General features: G+C 40.3%; 1 long non-coding RNA gene across 1 annotated transcript; it reads right to left on the reverse strand.

The window, feature by feature from the left end:
• Nucleotides 1-1298: 1298 nt before the first annotated feature.
• Nucleotides 1299-18986, reverse strand: LOC121668590. Its single transcript, XR_006017475.1, has 3 exons — nt 18814-18986; nt 5082-5160; nt 1299-4446 (listed from the first exon to the last, which is right to left on the reverse strand). It is a non-coding gene; the product is annotated as an uncharacterized LOC121668590 (long non-coding RNA).
• Between the last annotated feature and the right edge of the window lie 2678 nt (nt 18987-21664).

The following is a 21664-nucleotide window of genomic DNA, read 5'->3' on the forward strand; positions in this document are numbered from 1 at the left end:
TGTCACCTGGACAGTTTCTAGTGGGGTACTCTTGTCCCAGCTGCACTCCTTTAAATAGATCCTTACCTCTATCATATCTTGGTCTTTATTTCCCCTTTCACTAAGACTGTTAAAAAAATCTGCACATCCCTTTTCAACAGAGAACCTGCTTTCTTTTCCATCCTGACCAAGCATAGCCATAGGGGAGGCCACGAGGGGAGAAGGACATGATCCCAGGGGTGGCTGGAGCTTGGGGCACCTGCCTCAGTAGGTGCTGGCAAGTGTAATGTGATTCCCCAGCTCTCCAATGCCAGTACTCAACCTCAGCAGTTCCTCACAGGCACCAGGAAGAAAAAAATTGCACTATTGTCAATTCAAAGCAATAGTTATGTGAAGAAACAACACAAAAATAATAAACATTCTGAGGCTTACTTTTTTCTTGCTTTTTAAAAAGAAAGAAAATGTTGCTCTTCTTTTTTTTTTGTGAAACTTCTTTTCTTGAAACCTGGACACCAGTTTGATGGCTGAGGGGAGTCTGGGGAAAAAAAAAAAGTCCCTATCCAATGGTAACAAAGGACAACTCCCCTTGCCTGCTGTAGGCAATGCATTTCATCAGAAGCCACACGGCATTGGGTACCAGAGAGCAGCACACCAGAGATGAGCAGCCTCAGGAGTCAGTATCAACAGGCACCCATTTTGGTTTCTCATACATGAACAGGCCTAAAATGAGCATAAGGAAAACATGTCTGATGCCAACGGGCCTGATGCACAGAGATGGAGCTCACAGCAGCAAAGCTTACCTTGCAGTTTCCTTGTATCTCCACAGAACACCTCCCGTACGCAATTAATTCACTTACGAACTAATTAGATTTTCGACACCTTTAAAACTTAGGCCCTCATTGTTGTAAAAAATTAAATAAAGTATACTAATTCTGTTTGTAGAAGTGAATTTCCCACAAGGTAATAACCGTTTTCTTTGGACTTAATTCCTTAGTTAATTTGATTGCATGAATTAGGATGTAGAAGCTTCATCAATATAGTTAGTTGAAGTCTCTTCAGGGTTTTTTTTTAAGGGATACAAAAATTTCTGTTTATGTAGCTTTGTTTGGGAACCTAACATTTACTGAGATAAATGGTAAGGTAATTATATTCAATGTCACTGAAAGAAAATGACAGAGAACATTATGTAATCGTTCTATTTCTGCAAATCCATGTTTTTTAGTTGCTAGTCTGCAATCTGTATTTTACCAAGTAATATCCCAATTTCCTCCCTAAGACAAGCTGCAAATTGAGTTTATAGTTTATTTTAATATTTCCTGCCATCAAATTATATGGATAAGAAATCCTGTATGTTCGTGCCATAATCCCATTTCTGTAGAAGAAAAGAATATACAACCCGTAGTATAATATTGTCATGCAAATGGATTTGAGTCTCCCTATCTTAGCTTGTCCAGACTTTGAAATCCTTTAAAGTAAACAACATATTTTTCTTAGGTTAGCTGGAGAATGAACTTAGAAACTTCACCTGGAAAAACTGAGATATCATCTTTCAAAATGAACAAAATAATGGAGAGTAAAAAAAGAAAATCCTCTTTTAACATGGTTTCGCTTAGAGTTCCGTTAAGAAATGAAGAACAGTTCTCCAAGCCTTTCACTGAAATACTATAACTTGAGACACAAAACAGATCTTTGGTTTTTACTGAGCACAAGTTGTGTTACATGAATGTTTAATTTCATTAGAAGATGAGGATGAAAGTCAAAGAAAGAATTATAGCTGCATTAAATTTCAAAAGGAAAAAAACCTCTGTCACTCTGCAGAAAGGAGAATATAGGATAGGAGGGAAAGGTATCTTTATGAAATTCCTGAAAGTAGTTTGATATCCTGAGAAAAAAATATTGAAAATTGGTATGAATAGATAAAAGTAAGGGGAAACGTAGTGGGACCATCATAACGCCAGCTCCAAGCAACCTATAAAAAGAAAGTGAAAAATACTAAATTATACCATAAATAGACAAGATAAAATCAATTGAGAGAGGGATTTAACTTTGGTATTTACATAGCCTTAACACAATCAAAATAATAATTATAAATCCAGAATAGCACAGAAATGATACATTCATTGAAATTTCTTCAATTAGATACATTTTTTCAGCAAATATACAGCAGGAGAAAACACTTGTTAGTTCTAATACTAGATGATATGCAAAATATAGGGTACAATCTGGGGAAATGAATGCAATGATGGTCAAGATTTAACAGTTGGTAATTTCAGGGTCATTGAAACTTTAATGTGGTCCATTCTACTGTCCTCAATGCTTTCTGAAAATCAGGTCCCCTCTGATGTTTTCTCAGAAACTGGGGCACACAGAATAACTAGCAATTTGTTAAAGCTGTGGCCTGAAAAACCTACAGGAAATAGATAACTGCACAAAGTTTGATGAATATTTTGACTGACTCCTGTGAAAATATTGGACAGAGGCAGAATACAGTGGAATGTCCAGCAATGAATATTAACATGTAAGTCACACCTCCTCAAAAGAAAAACTAAAATGCAGCATCCTATCTGAGAAAACTGTGAAGAAAAAAATTCCAGCTTATTTATGAGATGAAGAAACAACCTCCCAGTGCATCACTAACAAGCAAACCCATATCAGATGTATTGAATGTTTTGGGAAAGTACCAAGCTAAAAGCCAGGAATGAGCAATACCTTTCAGTGTGACAACCTAACCACAGTGCTGTGATGCTGACGAATTCCTCTCTGACCATATTACCATGATAAGTTGGTGCAGTTAATACTAATAACAGAGGATGCAGTGGTGCTTTAATTTCTGTAGAGCATTATAAAACTATAAAGTGCTACATGTTGTATTTTTATTACTACTCTTACCATGCTCTTTATTTTTCAGCCAGAAAGCTGCAGGTAAAACTTTTTAACATACCTGTGTATAGGATATCCACGACAATCAAGACTGTTGTCCAGAAAAAGTAAGATACAACTGTTCAAAGGTATTTGAGTATGTTCTGGAGGAAGTTAAGACCAGAAAGAAAGTATAGAAGGCTCTATATTTGGGTCTACTCAAAATCTTCATTTTCCCTTTTCCTTGCATCAAGTGTCTTTTACAGCCCATCGTCTGGACCCGTAGCCATATGGGTGCCTATTCTCTAAATTAAAAGTCAGAAATTACTAGAGAGTATTCTGGAGAACATTTATCTCTCTACATACCTTTTCCAGACATGTAATGAGTAACCTCATAAAGGAAATGCTCAAATGCTTTGATTTTTATTGCAAGGCAGCAGATCAGAAGAGAAAATGATTGTTCCAAGCAAGGTGCAGCAAGGATCTGAATACACCTGAAAGAAATATCAATTGCTTAAAAATATTGATGATACAATTTTATTTAAAATACTTTGAAAATGGAAGTAACACCTGTAATCCCCAACCTGGTTGTCCTCATGAAATAACAGCAGGGCCTGTTTCACAGGTTTGTGTGACGGTTGGTGATGTGTCTTGTTAATCTTCCATAAAGAGTGACTTCAAGCTGACTTATGTGGCTTGAAAGCCATTTAAAGACATCTTTAAAAACCAGAAAGGTAAACAGTGAGAATGTGAATTTATTTAGCTTTCTATGAGCTTAAAAGGTTTATAAATTGGTTTCATCTCATTTAGCAGCTTCATTAATACAATGGCAGAGCATGCTGTAAACAACATGCTAATCACATCACATCATGCTGAAATGAGAGGGTCTGATGGCGTTAATGAGAATGGAGATAGTATAAAAAACCAAACCAAAGCAAAAACCAGAGCAATGAAAACAGTGTAAGAAAATACAATAACAAGCGTTGAAAATTATTATAGGGAGAGCACAGGCAAAGCCGGTGAAGGGAAGGCGGAGCGGCAGAAGCGGGTGTGCCCAGGCAGCCCTGCAGGTGACACCAGACAGCGATTTGGAGGCAGTTCCACAACGTGATGCAGTAGCACAAAGAGGATGCAAAATTCAGGCTGCTACTGTGGCATTTCTCATCTAATAGAGCAGAGAAAGACACTCCTGCTAGCTAAATCTGGCTCAGTTTCCGCTCCCAGAAGACATGCAGCACGCTGGCATAGATTGAAACGAACTGAAATGAAGGGTAGAAAGAGAGAAAAGGTCTTTAAGGTTGCAAGGAGAGCATTAAACTCTTAAGAGGTTTTGAAATTTCCCCTTCACAAATGTTGCAAGAGGTGAAGTTTGGAAACATTGGATAAAACATGATGTAGGGAAATGAAGGAGGGGGTTGGCAATGGGTATATTTTTTGATTGAGTCAATTCATTCCAGCCAGAAACCATTCAAAGTCTCTTGCAGAAGAATGGTGGCAAATTAGAAATGGGTTGTCATTCTCTCTGCTAGTCCCACGGAGAAAGGCTTCATTTTGCAAAGGCCTTCTGCCAAATTACATCTCCATCAGTCACAACAAAAGAGTCAAGATCTGAAAGGAGAAGACAAGCAGCTTCTTTTCAGATGTATGTGCTCTCAATAATTCTTAAATTATTTCATGAACAATATTCATCATGAGGACCAGGGGCTCATTATCTGCATTTTTCACAAGAATTCTGACCAACACTTTAATAATGTGTCATTCTGAAAACTGACACTCCAATCATTAAATCATTCAAAGTGTAAAGTAAACTTTGCTGTTTAGCAAAGAGCACCACCACCATTAGACTTTGGTACTCCCTCATCCTGCCAAAGCTTCCTTTAAATTGTGCTGTCCCTGACTCTGTTTCAAGACTTTTCAGCTGTTCTCTCTCCGTCAGTGATTCAGGTAATGGCTGCTACTGGCAGATGTTTTGAGGATGGGCAATTTCTGGCCTAGTTTCTAATAAATACAACAGCAGCTACTACAGCCCCAGTAGGGTTTGTGTGCACTTCTTCCTTAGTGCTGCTTTTATTCTCTGAAACTTTGGAGTGGTCATGTTGTAATAACAACCACTCTTCCTTATGCAGAGGGAGAACCGTAAAACTACATTAATTTTTTTTTTTTCCTTTCTGAAGGGCTAAAACCAAAACAACATGCTTCTCATCCTTAATTTTATGCACTCAGATTTGAAAATGGTGACTCACCAGAATTAAAAGGCAATGTAACGCTGTCTTTTGAGCCAAGATGGAAAGCCTCCTCTGCTGCATAAGTCTTGGGTTCCTACTAGAAAACAACATAAAAGGGGAACTGCTCAGTCCAGCCAGCATACAAAACAGTATCAGAGAATGCTCACATCACCTATCTAGGATCCCTCACTCCTCAAAGCCTCTTCCTCTGGTGGTCTTCCATGATGTTTGAAATAAGCACATGAACTTGGCTCATCCCTGATTTGCAACCAGACTGCCTCCTGCATGGCACCTCCAGCTGCTGCTCAGCCCCAAACAGCATCTTCAGGACTCCACCCTGCCAGGCTGTGACCCACAGGATTTCTTCTGTGCTCTGGTTTTGGGCTGTATATAATGAGTTCTGCCCAAGCACAGGAGTAGAAAAAACAGAGCTCTGGAACTGTGGGCAACAGCGTGCTCCTCTGAGACTGAAAGAGTGCAAAGGCAACGAGCCATCGCAGCTCCTGTCAGCTTCCTGATACCTGAGCAGGCACCCACGTGTTCACATACCTGCCTGCATGTACACACAGTGTGACAGCCATTCAAAGCTGGAAAAAAGGTGACAGATGGCTTCTGATCTCTTTTCTCTCAGAAAGAGGGCCATTTCATGAACTGTTATATGCCCTGCATTGGCAGAATCAATGGTAAGCATCATCCTGTTTATAAATCAAACCAAGATTGTTTTCCTAATTACATTTACATCACTTTGGTTTTTAAATTTTCATCATAAACGGTGCACATATTCTGGAACGACATCAAGGACTTTCTAATGACACAGAAAACAGGCAGATAACTTTGCAGCAATATTGACTTGTGATGCTTGTCCAATAAAAAAAGGTTTTTTTCATCAGGGCTCTGCATATAGGGGGTTCCAAAACAAGATATGAAGTAACAAGAAATTGTTTATGAAGTTGAATTTTATATTAATGATTGGGGGGGGGGGGGAGGGAAGGCAAAAAGTAAGCAAAACCAAATATTAGTTAACAATCTTTACTTCTGTTCTAAGCTTTTCTGACACTGGCTCAGCCTCCCCCACTCTGCCTCTCCTTGCACTGAATTCTGCCTGATCACATGGCCACAAGTCAAAATGAGATCAAATGACGCAGAAAACTAAAACTGAACTTTAACCCCCACTTCTTCTCACTAGTTATTCCCCCCATGCACTGACAGGAAAAAAAAAAATTCAAATATGAAGCAGAAGTCATTCCCCCACAAAAAAAAAAACAATCCAAACAAAAAAAAACAAAACCAAAAAAGACAAAAAAACCCCCAGACAAACAGCAAAAATGTTTAATTTGACACAAAGACTTTCCTTTTTGCAGAGTTCTGCCAGGCAGATTATCTGCAATGAGAAGTAGAGCATTTAGAATGAAGAGCAGAAATAGAAATGTAGGCGTGGAGACTGCTAGCTCAGAAGAGTCTTTTGTCTGGCGATACTGTGACTAAAGATAATCTTTGTTTATCTTGTATGTTTAACTTGTGCCTTGTATACCCAAAGTGTTGGAAAAAAAATGTGGAATTGCAAGTGAGTAACTGAACAAACCCATAACACAGGGTATAATTTCTAGGCATGGTGAAGGCAGGAAAAACAAACTCCGCAGTTATTATACCGTATTTATCCTCTTTTTTTTCTTCATAAGCACTCCCAGACTTGTGGCACAATAATGTTACAATTAAAGCATACTTTGACTAACAATTTCACAGCAGAATGGAACGAATTATGTGACATTACTAATACAGCAAAGCAGAGCTGCAATGCACCCTGACTACACAAGTACAGCTTTCAGCTAAAACTTTACAGAGATGAAGGAGTAAGCTCAAGGCTGCCGAAAACTGAATAGGATTTAAGTATTTAGTGCCACCCAATCAGTGAAATATGATTAATGAGTCTGGAGGAGTACACTGCTTTTTAGTCTTCACAGCAAGGCGGACATGGGGGGAAATGTATTGGAGCTCTTCAGCGATAAAAGCTGCAACAAAATTCTGCACAGTTAAACTACACGTTCAATTGCAGCTGCTTATTTCTCCTCTGTGTGATTAGAGCCTCCCATTTCCCTCATTACAGGCTTGATATTATTGAAGCAAAGCCAACAGCAAGTTAGCAAGCCAGCAGGGGATCAAATTGATTATACAGTTAGCTGTGGAAAAACTGAAATTCTTTATTAAGGAGAAATGAAATACAGTTAATTTATGCTTCAGCTGAACCCCTCCCACACTACATTTACTCTGCTGATACTCTGAGTTTTCTCTGAAGCTACAAGACAGCTGAGAAATTACAGAAGGTTTATTGATATAAAAATAAGTCAGGCCTTCAGTATTTTTTTAAAGGATTTTTCTATTACTGATTATCATAACTCAGTATATAGGACAACACAGCATTAAAGCCGAAAAGAAAGAAAGGTGGAAAGTATTTGGGTTTAGGTAGACTGTAAGATTTGCTATCTGTCTTTAGCTGGTGTTACAGAGGCAGTCCACAAGTAAATGTAAACATCACCTTATCAGTAAAGCAACAACTCAATTTTTGTGGTATTTCAGTTGTAAATCTCTTTCCCAAAATGAAGAAAATAATCATTTGGGACCAGAAGTAATTTTTTGAGAATAAGAACAGGCCTGTTAGTTTATTTCTGACAAAGACGAGTGTGAGATAAAGCTTGTTTCTAAAATCAGACCTTGCAGAAGACAGCACCACACTTGCCCCATCCCAAGCAGTTATATCCAAGCAGTTCAGATCTTCCCCACAGAGCTGAAAAGTGCTGAGAGCTCACGAGCAGAAAGTTCCCCCTGCCCCACAGCCCCTTGCTCTCCAGCCCCAAACATTTGTCCTTGGTAAAGCCTTGGTGAATAGAGCTGTGGAGGGGACTCTGCTGAGGACCATCCCCTCTCCAAACAGCTGTGATCTCCCATTCCTCTCAGCAATGTGGTCCCAGACCACCGGCCACCCTTCCCAAAGACAGTCACTGCTTCTTTTAATCTATTTTTCATTGTCCCTTTCCATCCCCTGGCAGGAAAAGGGATACATCCTCTTCAGAAGGCACCTTGGCTGCTGTCCCATGAGGCATGAAGGATGTTGTAACTTGTGGAAGTTTAGCAACAGAGCCCACACAAGGGTCCCATGAAGAGAAATGCTTAATGAGACTGTTCTGCAGGAAGTGAAAATACCATACAATGCATTTTTAATAAATTTGTCAGGAGTCACAGCCTTAATCATTGTCATTGACAAGATTTGCTAATCAAATTGCAAGGAGGAGCAGCCCTCTAATTGCTGGTCTCCTCAGATAGACCTTCCTGTGTTTCTTTTCCTTTCTTCTGCCTTTTTTGCATTTCTGATGCTCTCTTCATGTTGTAACATCCCTGTAATATGTTTTTTCTCCCAATCACTGATGAATGCTTTGAAATTTCTCCCTGGTTTTCAGATAAAACTTCTACCAATTTTCTATACCTGTCAGTGGCTTTTTGGCTGAAAAGATTGTGCTGGTTTTGGCTGCGATAGAATCCATTTTCCTCATAGTAGCTGGTATAGGGCTGTGTTTCGGATTTGTAGTGGAAACTGTTGATAACACAGAGATGTTTTAGCTGTTGCTTATCAGAGCTGTACAGAGTCAAGGCCCTTTCTGCTCCTTACCCCACCCCACCAGCGAGCAGCTGGGGGTGCCAAGGAGTTGGGAGGGGACAGAGCTGGCACAGCTGACCACAACTGACCAAAGGGATATTCCAGACCATATGGCATCATGTTCAGTATACAAAGTGGGAGGAAGAAGGAGTAAGGTGGGGACATTCAGAGTAATGGTGTTTGTCTTCCCAAGTCACCATTATGGGTGATGGAGCCCTGCTTTCCTGGGGATGGCAGAACACCTGCCTGCCTGTGGGAAATGGTGAATCAAGTCTTTGTTTTACTTTGCTTGTGTGTGTTGCTTTTGCTTTACCCACTAAATTTCTTTGTCTCAGCCCCTGAGTTTTCTCACTTTTACCCTTCTGGTTCTTTCCCTGGTCCCACCGAGGGGAGGGAGTGAACGGCTGTGTGGGACTTAGTTGCCAGCTGGGGTTAAACCATGACAAATATTCAAGGGTCTTATTAGAATAAAAGCAATCAAGATTGATTTGCACTACCCACTTTAGCAACATTAATACTAAAAGAGAAGTACAAATAAACATTATGCTTTTATTTCCTCTTACTCTTCTCACCCAAGAATTGAATAAAACTCTTCTTTTTTACTTTCTGCTATAATATCCACTGGCTGATCTGAGGAAGTGCTAATAAATGCAAGTGAAAGTTTGCACGCAACTTAAAATGCAGAAGAGCTTATTTCACTGAAGGCTGCATGTTTACCAGGAAATGAGATGGTCACAAATTGCCCTTGTGACTGCTTGAGACATATACTCATTAAAGATACCATTGAAAGAATATGGAGGAGGAAATAAATTGTTTGAAAGGACAGTGCCAAGACTGGCAAATCTAAAATTTACTACACAGTCATACAGAAGCTATTTTGGGAGCCACAATCACCTCTTGGAAAAATAAACACATTTCCACAGAACAGCAATTCTGTGTGTTGCACTTGGCCATCTTGACTGAAGCCAGTAGGGTAATGACTTTTACAAGTGGCAAAAACCAGTCTCTTGGCAAAAACAATCCCTAACCTCATGAAATACAGAATATTTTGTTAAAAGGAAAATAAAATTGAAATGCATTTTATATAAATATAGATATATGTAATTGTTGTTTATGAGAAAACTTCTACTAGAAGACAGTAAGTCTATAGTACACAAACACTGACATAAAACAATCACAGACATAAAAATGCTGCTCTTATGCTGACAGGTGGTTTTCAGAAAGAAACAAAAAAAACCTGCTTCACAAACAATTAAGTGAGGCAGATTTCCAATAAATTCTCTGTGCCATTCTGAACAAGTTCTTTCCTGATTTAAAAAAGCTATCTATTTCAAACAGTATTATTTGTATATGATGCAAAAAGCACCATAGAGAAACCAATAGCCTAAACACCCTGGATACATCATAGCTGTGACTGGGATGTAACCAGAAAGCTGTGTGTGCATGTGTATATACATTTATACACACATATTTGCGCTGCATGCAGATCCTTTCATAGGCTTTTGTCCTATATTTTGATGTTTCATTTTGCTTTTTCTTTGCTGTTTGACTGGTTTTTACATTTATATATATAAAAATACGTAAAATTTGAAATTATATTTAAATATATATATATAAGATATAACTCAAAAATTTCCGTTTTGCAAAAGGAGCATGGCAAAAGACTGTAAAGAACTAGGGCTCTTCTCAGTAACCTAAGGTAAGGATTCCTGTTGTGAAAATCAGTCCTCACGTGGCCATGGGGCCTCTTCAGCTAAGTGGTGTCATCTTAAGGCAAGGGCTTGAATTACAGAGCCTGAGTACTGATTTGGAGAGCCCCCATTATTTGCAATACAGCTGCCAGACACAGTAACTACTATGTGACTTCATAGTATGTGACCAATAAAACCTCACCATGGCACAGAAAAAGCACAAGGGACAGAGCTTTTCTGTTAGGGCAAGTTGATTTTCTGGGGTAGAGCTGCATTCAGGTAAGAGAATCATATCACTAAATGGATCTATCTATGTGGAACAAATCTGACACCTTCATCTTCAGCACAATAAAGACAACCTGATCCACTTATAATGCACGTGCCACTTAACCATCCCTGGACTGTGGACAAGAATTTGCAAGTCCAAAGTCTCTAAATTCCTTTAGGTGGTTCTGTTACTGGTCTCAAATACAATTAATATACTTTGAAGGTGGAAAAATATTCTTCACAAAGAAAAGTGATTGACAGCATATACCAAGTGAATGGCACATCCAGAGCCTGTCCTAGCCAATTGCCCTGTGTGTTACACAGTATTGCTTCCTAATACTTTCAGAGTTGCTTGTAATGCTTTTCAGCTAATAAGCTCCAAATGCTTTTCAAAGATTCAGACATTTCAAAAAATCATTAATGTTTTTGAGTGTATTTTTCTGTGAAGCCAAGCTGAAATCCTAAAAGGAACATTTAAGAAGATGGCCTGATGGTGAGTGCAACAAACAGGCATCTCAAAAGCAGCTGGCATCAAGAAGAGTGACAAAAATCAAGGCATTCAAAAGTCCTCTGTGAGTTTCAGAAATCTGTGGCCTGTGAGTCCTGTTTCCTGTATCTTTAAGACATAACATATCATTGTTCTGCATCAGAGAGCATTGGTCTGCAGCTGGGAGCAATACGCATCACTGATACCAACCACTGCTTTGCCAGGTGTGAAAACCTGGAGTTAAATAATTTTATCCCTGGGTCATTCTTTGAGTCAGTTACAGTGCAGTGGAGAGCTGCCTTTCCATCACCTTGCTGACACTTAGATACTCAACAGATGCAAAGCACTCATCTTTCTCACTACCAAAATCGAAAACCCCCCTTAACACGGATTTTCCTTGATGTAATAAAAGTGAATGGGTTTTTTTTTCAGTTTTTTAGAGTTTGAAAGGTCATATAAGTCTACTTTTATGAATGTTCTTAACATAATCTGGAACATAAGCACAATATAAACACAAACTAAAAGGATTCTGAAAAGAGAGAGAGAGATGGAGAATAATGCTTTACCATTGTAACACTGTTATATTAACATCACCTCTTCAGTGAGGCTGATGCACTGCACAGGAAACTGGGCTGTTTTGCTAAAAGTGGAAAGTTACTTAAGTAGGGTGTCTCTTCAGAGATGAAGGATGCAGCAAAGAGGTGGAAATTTAAAAAGCCAGATTTGGTTCCCAGAAAGAATACAGCAACATAAGGACAGACAGGAATTTGAAGACCTTTTTCTTAGCTGCTACATTTTTGTAGCTTTTCTACCCTGTAGAGAATAAACTCTTCAGCATTTAAAGCACTAAACACCTGGGAAACCTCAGAAAACCGGGAAACAGAAAAAAACCCCCAAGCAACAAAACACAAACCCAAATCATCTGAAGCAGTAGAGTTGTGCTGATTCACTTGGAATCCTAGGTAATACAACCCATCAAATCTAAGATCTTCCAAACAGGGACCCAGTAGGGAAATGAAGAAAAGTAAAAAGAAAACCAAGAGAAAGAAGTAAGTTTGATGCAGTGATAAAACATAGGTCTTTTTTAAATTCCCAGATCTGCTCTGGGCTAGCTGTATTTTGAGGTACTATAGGTTCCTCAAGGACGGAAGAGGTGTAATCTCCAAGCCAATGGGGGCATTATGAAGTTTAATGATGGCTCTTCCGTTGGTGTAAATGTACAAAGTGGGAACATGGAAGATTGGAACAAGAAGAAAACAAGCAAAACTGTCTAGCATTCATACAATTTCTATAAGCTTTTGCTTGCCTGGGACTAGAGAGCAAGAGAGAGCAACTCTGTTCATCCTGTTTTTGAACAGCAACTGGAGATGAGATAGGATAGTCACAGCATCAAAGCATCCAGCTGACACTTGAACAACATGTCTAAAATGAGCCTATCCAGAAGTACCTAGTGGCTGAGGAAAAAAATTCTCTGCTTTTGCATTACAAGTCCTATTTTTAGATCACTGGTATTTTAAAATAAGGTTTTCAAGAAGAGTGTTTTTTAAAAAACAGACAGAATTTACAGAACAAGACCAAAATGTGAAGTGCTGGATGACTGTGGGTGAAGGGAAAGACTTTGGCACAGCCTCCTCAGCAAGACAGCCTAGCCCAGACTCCTGGCCAGGCTCCAGCTTTGGAAGCTGTCCTCAGACTCCTCCGAGATGACTATCGGCTCCTCTTCCTGCTCAAAGCTGTTGAGCAATAAAGCTCTGAGTTGTCAAACTGATACTGCTCTCTCAAGCAGAAATGCTGTGATTCAGTCATCAGTGAAATAACCCTCCTGATACTAAAACTCCCAGAGCAGTTCCGGAATGAAAAGCGTAATTATAAATGCAACGACTTTGTTTTGCTAAGCTTTTTGGTGAATATTGGTTTGTTACTGTCTTCATTTTTGTGATCTTTCATTAGTAATGACTGACCACGTGATACCGGAAATCTTGCACTGCAAACAGGAATAAGGTTGTGCACTTCACAGCTACGTTTTAGGAGCATGAGAAATATTTTGAAAAATGGCTTTATTCCTTCATCGTGTCATCTCAGTAAAGCAAGAGGAAACAGGATGTCCAAGCACAACAGAAGCACTTAAATTCATGAGAGTGGCAAAGCCAAACTTGAAAGATCCCTCCTTCCCCCATGGAAGCACTGTTCTCATCATGCTAACATTTCTTCAGCATCCCCAGAAGTGAACCAGGATGTCATTTGAGCACTCAAACTAACTCTCTCTTGCCCATCAGCCACTATTTTTTTGTTTTGGGGTGTGGTTTTTGTTTTATTTTTTAAAATTTTGGTTGGTTTGGTTTTGTTGGTGTATTTTTGTTTGGCTGGGTTTTTGTTTGTGTGATTTTTTTCTTTTGTGTTTGCTTTCCAGGAAGATCAAAACTTTGAACCTAAAATGTTTTGTTTTCCACACCAAATTCATCAGCACTTGTATCTCAGAACTGATTTCTTCTGGCTGTCTTCCTGATTATTCCACTAGAAAGTATTTCCCCTACATAACATTTCTTGATTTGCTAAAACATTTCTAAGCATTACTCCTTTCCATGTTCTCCAAGTGATGCTGTCAGGAGCATTCTAGCAGTGTGTTTGTGAATCAAAACTGGTATTTTATAGAGGAAAAAAAAGCCAGGAAAGATCTAGCTTGCCTCTAACTTTCTTAAAACTAGCATATTCATACAGCCAAGATGACTGTAACAGCAGATGTGCCCCTATTCTCTTTTTCTCCTCACCACTGCCTTTGCTACAAGAATGAAAGCCACACTATCACACCTGCAACAATATCGAAGTGCCCGAGGTCCAGTGGTGCTGGAAGGAATCTGTGTTTTCAGAAAGATCTTTGAGGCACACAAACTACCATGGTAATTTAGTTTGCTACAAATAAGTTGTAGACGGGAGAATGGCAATGAACTAAGCATGCCTCAAAGTTGTGCCAAGGGAGGTTTAGATTGGATATCACAAAAAATTTCTTTGCCTGGAGGCTTGTCAAGCAGTGGAACAGGCTGCCCAGGGAAGTGGTTGAGGCACCATCCCTGGGGGTATAGATGAGGCAGTTAGGGACATGGTTTAGTGGTGGCCTTGGCCGTCTTGGGTTAATGTTGGACTCAAAAGTTTTTCTCAACCTAAATGTTTCTGTGTATCTGTTACTGAATTAGCCATCTATCTCTTAAGTATCCAAGCATCCTTGAAAAATGAGACAGAGAAAAACAATCATCCAAACAGCTAGAAATAGATAAAAAACTAGCTTTTATACAAAGGGTTTCCTGACTAAGGCCAAGTTTTTCTATGTAAAGAAAAGCAGATCAAAACTACCCAGTCTTTCTGATCTAAAGCACATTTCTGGTTGTATTACAAAAATTTCTTCTTTGGGATACACCCATAGGGAAGTTCCAGCATTTTTGGTCATGTTGGCTGTCAAAAATGCATGGAGCTTTGTTGGTGGGAAGGATGATTTTCTGTTTCCAGGCTCAGACTCTTATAATAGCTTAGATCAAACCCTGTAATAAAACCCTTTAACAACCGCCAATTCCATCATATGCAAATACTTAAACTTCTACTGAATCCCCCAGCCTAATCGACCATCTACAGCCTCATTTACCCTGAGAGCATTGCCAGAGGTGCATTTGTTCCTCATCATTTCATATTCTAGGCATGGACACAATGTAAAGTTCAGTTGTGTTCATCTCATAGCAGGAAAAAACTGCCTTAACGCAACAAGCTCAGAAAAAACAAATTTGGATATGTTGCTATTGTCTGAAAAATGGGTTTTAAACTAACAGACCCTCGTGGTTTTGTTTGACAACCCCTGTGAAAGCTTGGAAAGAGTGTGGAGCACTACTACATGCACTTCTAAGAACCTAGAAAATAACTCCCCCTGACCAAGTTGACCATGGCCCTTCCCTTTGCCCCCTCCAAAAAAAGCCATAAAATTCTCCAGAAGAAAAGGGCACTGCTGGGTGTCCAGAGGCTGCACCAGGCTAGCAGGGGCTGCTGCAGCTATGCTACCGCAAAATACATGTCATTTCTCATTTTTTGCCAGAGAAGAGAACCCATGAACAGTGACAAGGCTGCCATTAGGAGTGTGATGTCTGTGCATTACAGACCAGCTCTCCAGTCTTCCATGAAAAGGAAGATACATAAAAAAACCCACCAAGCGAGGTCTATTGCATGGAAACAAAATGCAAAATGGCATATAAAGAAAAATAAAACAGAAGAATGGCAGTGCCTTTCATTTATAACCCACCTTTAAACTTTATTTTAGCCTTATAATTTTTGGTAAATCAAGAAAGCTCACATGGACTCCAGATGGAGCTGGGATGAGTGTATATTGATGGTAAGAGTCTTCTGTTAAGCCATGTCACTAACTAATGGCAGATCACTGAGATTTTTTTAACTAAGTGGCTAGGTAAGGAGGCAGCAGACAGTCTTCTAACCCAGATCTGTATCCACAGTGTGCATGCACACAGCAGCCAACAAATACCTACAAGTCTGAGAATTTGTAGCAGTGACTTGAGGCTGCTTCCCAGTCAGGCTGACTTACACCCTTAAACCTTAGAACTCTTCTCCTCCAGAGAGCCACTCCCTCGCCTGCAGGAGAACAGGACATCAGCCCTCCCTACCAGGTTCTCACCCCGGCACCTCAAGCTGAACAGCACAAGACATCTCATCCATAGCACTTCCCTGACCAGCTGTCAATCCTCCTTGCTCCTCACCTCTCCTTTCCACACTGCTCTCACTTTTTCGCTTTCAAGCTGTTTGTCTCCAACAGGCTCCCAGAACAACCAGCCACTTCCAATCTGCTGCTCCCATTTTGCCTTGTTTTATGACTGCTCTTGCACAATCAGGTGCAATCAGGTTCGTTAGCCTGTAGCTGGTGGAGATAGCCAGACCTCCTTCCTAGCCCTGTTGGCTTCCCCTCTGCAAGTGCTTGTATCCCAGCTCAGGAATCACCTAATAAAGTGGCTGGTGTCCGGGACAAACTCTTAAATAGATTACCTGGAATATTTTGGTGGGGGCAGGGAAGGGGGAACCCCCCCAAAAAAATGAAGGCAAAAATGCACCAGCAGCCTGCAGGAGCAAGACAGTAATTTGCTTTCTGAACTCATTTGCTGTTGGGTAATTTACGAACTAAAATGAAATAAAATTATATTCCCAATTGCTGCCTCCAAGGGAGCAGAATGGAATCAGAGAGGAAAGCATAGCTCTGGAGAATCAGGAGATGTAGCTGCAGTTTTCAGTTCTGCTAGAGAAATCCTCTGGCAGAAGCGCAGTCTCAGGCAGGCTGTAGGCTCGGCATTATGTACCCACGGTTCGGTGGATTCACTCTGCTCAAAACCACTCTGCCATTTTCAGGTGAAAGTAGCTGGAGGTTCATAATCAAATGTGTTCTGCTTTATCCTTTCCTTTATCCTTACAATCTTTTTATCACACACTTCACCAAGAGACATAGAAAAACCAAAAGAACAGTGCTAAGAACGGAAAATACAGACTTTTAATCTTGTAAATAGGTGCTAAGCCTTGCTAGGGACTGCAGCGTTCCCAGTGCAGATAAGCATCACTCCCTCGTGTGGTTAAAACTTACTATTGCTAATTTAGCGGCACTGCAGATCTTTGCATGAAAATTCAGGGAAGAAAGGATTATTTGCCTGGATTTGCATCTCAATTCACAGTCACATACGCGTTCACGCATGCAAAAGTATGAGTACAATAATACACCTTGCCCAGAGTTCACTCTGAACAGACAATTTCACCTTGTATCTGTGTTAAAAGGCTAAAAATAAAATCATCTGCCTCAAAAAGCTGATAAAAACAGCAAAGAAAGCCGGGATCTGATACGGAGAAATCTACAGCTCCTTACAAAAGAGGCTGTAAGGAATCGAGTTTTTCATATGCAAACACTGACTGAATTGTTGCCATCTAGATAACGAATAGTTAAACCCACAGAGTAGCTTGAAAATTGAAGATGTGAAACTACTGGATCCCTTCACAGGACTAATACACACCCTTAAATATCTTCTCAGGCTGTGCAGAATCCTATATAGCATTCAGAGAGTCCACAGACCTCATAAATTTACTTGTTAATTCACACCTGAATGGCATTTGAGTCCAACCTACAGTGTAATGACAGAGTCCCTTACTGCATGTAAGTAGACAAGAGATGTGTTGTTAATGCTGCTCAACAGAGCTGTACCAAGGCACCCTAATGCCTCAGAGCCCCCTCCCTTGCCCTGGTTTCCAGCTTGATAGCACAACAGAGTATGCCTCTCATTTAGTCTCAATGCAGTGGACCCTTCTTATGCAGCTTAGCACAATAACCTTGCAAAAACAGGTCCCTACAGAAAAAAAACCCAAAAAACCCCAGGACTACTTCCAGTCAAGCTGCAATTTAATCAAGAGAACAATGAGTTATTTTCTATGCTTTCATTGCTAGCAAATCACAATTAATTTAAAAAGCCAAGTATAATATAAGGTGTATATGAAATATCATTGTGCAATAAATTCCTATCCAAAACCACTGGAGAGTGAAGATGGGAATAGAAGACTGAAATTGTTGAAATTTGTGTTCTCTTAACTCAATAGCAAGATATTTGAATAAGAAAGCATTATTCCATTATACAGTATGAGCAAATATGCTTATTCAAAGGAGTAACAGCTAACTCAGGTATTTCCAGCTGATATCAGGAAACGTTCAAATTTATCTAAAATACATAGCTACTGTTATGTGTTGCAAAAAATGACTGGAGATCAAGAATTAAAACACCTTGAACATAGGACACACAATGTCATTTAATCCCAGGCAAAAAAAGAAATATGCTCTCTGGGACTTTTCCACTCCACTTCTCTTTCAAAATGTTTGCTGCATTCAAGGTGTGAATGTCCTTGAAAGCAAAAAATAAAGGGAGCATAAAGGCGATATTTTGGGAACAAACTGCATCTACATATGTCTGTGCTTTCCAGGAATTGCAGCTGCTATTTTTCCCCTCTGTAGTGACTGTGGCCAGTCTCTTACAGGAAAATTAGACCGATCCCTAGTGGAGTTTCCCCTCAAGCAGCCTCCCCACCCTCCCCCATCCTTAAGGAACCATAATTCAAGCTTAAATACTTTGGAAAGAAATTCATTTTCCTGCAGCATAGGAAGACTGATGCACAAACATTAGAGCAATCTAATTTTAGATCATTCAGACAATACGCTGGATCCTTACGCGCATTTATTTAAGGCTATTTATAGTCCTCCAGACACTGCTGGAAGTACAGTCATCCATTGTGGAGCTACTCCACTGTGCTCTGGTTTGGGAGGGAGGGAGGAGGGAGGAGGCAATCAAGAGGCTGATTGTTCTGGGGAACACAGGTATCGAGGTGTTGGATGAAATGTTCATTTGCAGGCTGAATGGAGATCAAAAGTTCTGGCCGCTTAGCAACTCTGCTGCTGCCAAGAACTGTAGGGGCACTGGAGAATTTGGAAGTCCCAAACTGCACCAAATTACAGGCCCAGATACAAGTGCTGCTCATAGCTGCAGGCACAGAAAAGGGACCATGTGCCAGAACAGGGGGAAAAAGCCTTGAAAAAGTTTTTAGTCCTCTGGGGACATTTTTGGAGTAGAATAAATGGCTATACTGTACCTCAGAGCCTGAGTGTTGGAGTTAGCAGCTCCCTCGAAGGCATGTGACTTCCAGAATACAGTTCTTCTTTTTGTTGTAGGCACTTGCAAGTTCATCTGAACACTGGCACCACACAGTCTCTAGGTCTTGGTTATTAGAATGCCTCTCAAATTTCAGCCTTCTTCAGTTCTTCTTTTTAGTTCATCTTTTAAAAAAAAAACACAACCAAAAAACCCCAACATATCTTCTAGGCTCAGATGAATTTTAACAACACATTAAGGCAACATTTCCAATGCACACATCCAGTGGTTGAACTGTAATTCACACTCCATGGAGTCACAAGAGCCTTTGGACCATCAGCTCTGGTTCTCCTGCTGTAACATTAGAACATACTTATTCTCCAGTTTGCCCTGTCTGATACGCAGATCATCTTTTATCACATTTAGATGCAAGTCCTGGGGCCACTAGCTATTCTAGAGCAGATGTGCTATTTTAACTCACAGTTTCATTCAGATATCCAGGTCAAAGGACTCCCACTTGAAAATATGGAAAATCTAAAGCATTACAGCACAACATCTTGTTTTCATTACAGTATGTCTTGAGTAGGAAAATCTGCTTTTGAAATTATTGGTGATTTTTGACAACCTTCCCCATGAATCTGGCCATACAGAACCAAAGGCCATTTTCCTATCGAGCAGCCACTGCAAGGCACAGCAGATAAAGTACATTTGTAGGTCACAGATCCTTAAGTCAGTGTCCTAGTATCTATGTGAGCTAAATATGATCCACTATTTAAGGAGAAGCAGGTAGTAAGTTTAAAATCACTATTCCAAGGCTCATAAAAAGACTGAGATCGTTGCTCTCAGATCTAAATCTGCTCTTAGAAGTATTAGCCAGCTGACATTTCAGTGATCAAACCACACAGCTTGGGCCCCCAAAAATAGTTCCTCACTAGAAGAAAACAACTTTGGATTTTATGAAATTGCCATGGACAAAGATGAGCAAGTAGCAAAATGGGAAAAGGACAAAACAACCCAGCATAATAAGGTAGCTCTGCCTTGAAGATTTTTGTTTCTAAAAATGATGTATTGTAGATAGGTTATGACCCTTTAAGAACTAGCTGATATCCAAAGAAGTCCAAGCTACTCCCAGCAATGAAGGTGTGCCAGCAGTGCTCCTGCCAAAAGGGGTTAATTGGTTATGCTGCCTTCTTTCAAGACCTCATGTTCCCAGACCTTTGAAACATCTAATGCTCGCTATTGAAGTATTGTAGAACTAAGGTATTACAGCCAGTTTTGCTTGCATATAAATGGTACCGTCAAAGAGTATTTTCCCAAATCATCTGAAAAATGTTTTGATAGCAACAACAAGAGCAATAACACAGAACAACCACTGCACAGGAACTACACTACAAACAAAACCAACAGACCACTAGAGAGTAAGCGTGGCTGAGGAAGACCAGGTGGCATTCAAAATAAGGTCTTTCAGTTCTGTGTTGGCGAGTTACTCCTTATTTTCCTTGTGAGGAACTATTGTATCACCAATCAATTAATATCCCAGCATTCTAGGAATATAATTATGGAACTCAACTGACATGTAAACACCTGCAGCTAAGATTGGATGCCATCCAGAGGGACCTGGACAAGCTGGAGAAGTGAGCCCATGGGAGTCTCATGAGGTTTAACAAGACCCAGTGCAAAGTGCTGCACCTGGGTCGGGGCAACAGATGGTCTCAATACACATCAAGAGGACTCCTGCTGACAAGGGCTTGGAGGCACTCGTGGATGAGAGGCTGAACGTGACCCAGCAATGTGCACTTGCAGCCCAGAAAAACAAAAATGTCCTGGGCTGCATCCAAAGCAGTGTGGCCAGCAGGGAAAGGGAGGGGATTCTGCTCCTCTGCTCTGCTCTGGCAAGACCCCAGCTGCAGTGCCACATCCAGCTCTGAGGTCCTCAGCACAGACAGGACATAAACCTGTTGCAGTTAGTCCGGAGGAGGCCACCAAGGTGATTAGAGGGAACCTCTGATGAGGAAAGGGTGAGACAACTGGGCTTGTTCAGCCTGGAAAACAGATAGCTTAGGGGTGACATAACTGGGGCCTTCCAGCACCTGAAGGAAGCCTGTAAGAAAGCTGGAGAGGGACTTTTAACAAGAGCATGTAGTGACAGGACAAGGGGGGATGGATTCAAACTGAAAGAGAGTAGGTTTAGATTAGAAAGGAATTCTTTACTGTGAGGGTGGTGAGGCATTGGAACAGACTGCCCAGAGAAGCTGTGGATGCCCCATCTCTGGAGGTGTTCAAGAGCAGGCTAGATGGGGCTCTGAGCAGCCTGGTCTAGTAGAGAGTGTCCCTGCCCCTGGCATGGGGGTTGGATCTTTAAGGTCTCTTCCAGCCCAAACCATTCCATGATGTGAAATTGTGTTGGAAAAGAGTGGTTCAAGATAGAAAAAATTCAAATCTAGAAGTGAATGAACTGTTAGGATCTACTTCTCAATAAATATAACATATAAGGTAAAAAATTAAGCATTTAGGTGAACTAGAAAAGGTACATAAAAGATAGCACAGATAATCACATGTACAGAACAATTTCTGCCCAAGAAAATACTAAATAGACAGGGAACCCTCCGGCTTGAAAAAGAGAGGTCTATAAAATCAAGCATAAAATGAGAGAGATGAAGAGGGAATGATTATTCACTACTTGAGACTCACACAAGGAAATCATCAGGTTTAAAGCACAAGCCACAGGAAATATTTTTTCCAAACAAGGCATAGTTAAATTGTGTAACTTATTGAGTGTTGTGGATGCCAAGTATTTAAATGGGTTCAAGAGGGATTATACAAATGCATGTAGAATACTTCTATTGCTGGCC

The sequence above is a fragment of the Corvus kubaryi genome, unplaced genomic scaffold, assembly GCF_017639235.1.
Source record: "Corvus kubaryi isolate FWS band 111438036 unplaced genomic scaffold, C.kubaryi_AGA036_p1.0 37385, whole genome shotgun sequence".
Lineage (NCBI taxonomy): Eukaryota > Metazoa > Chordata > Aves > Passeriformes > Corvidae > Corvus > Corvus kubaryi.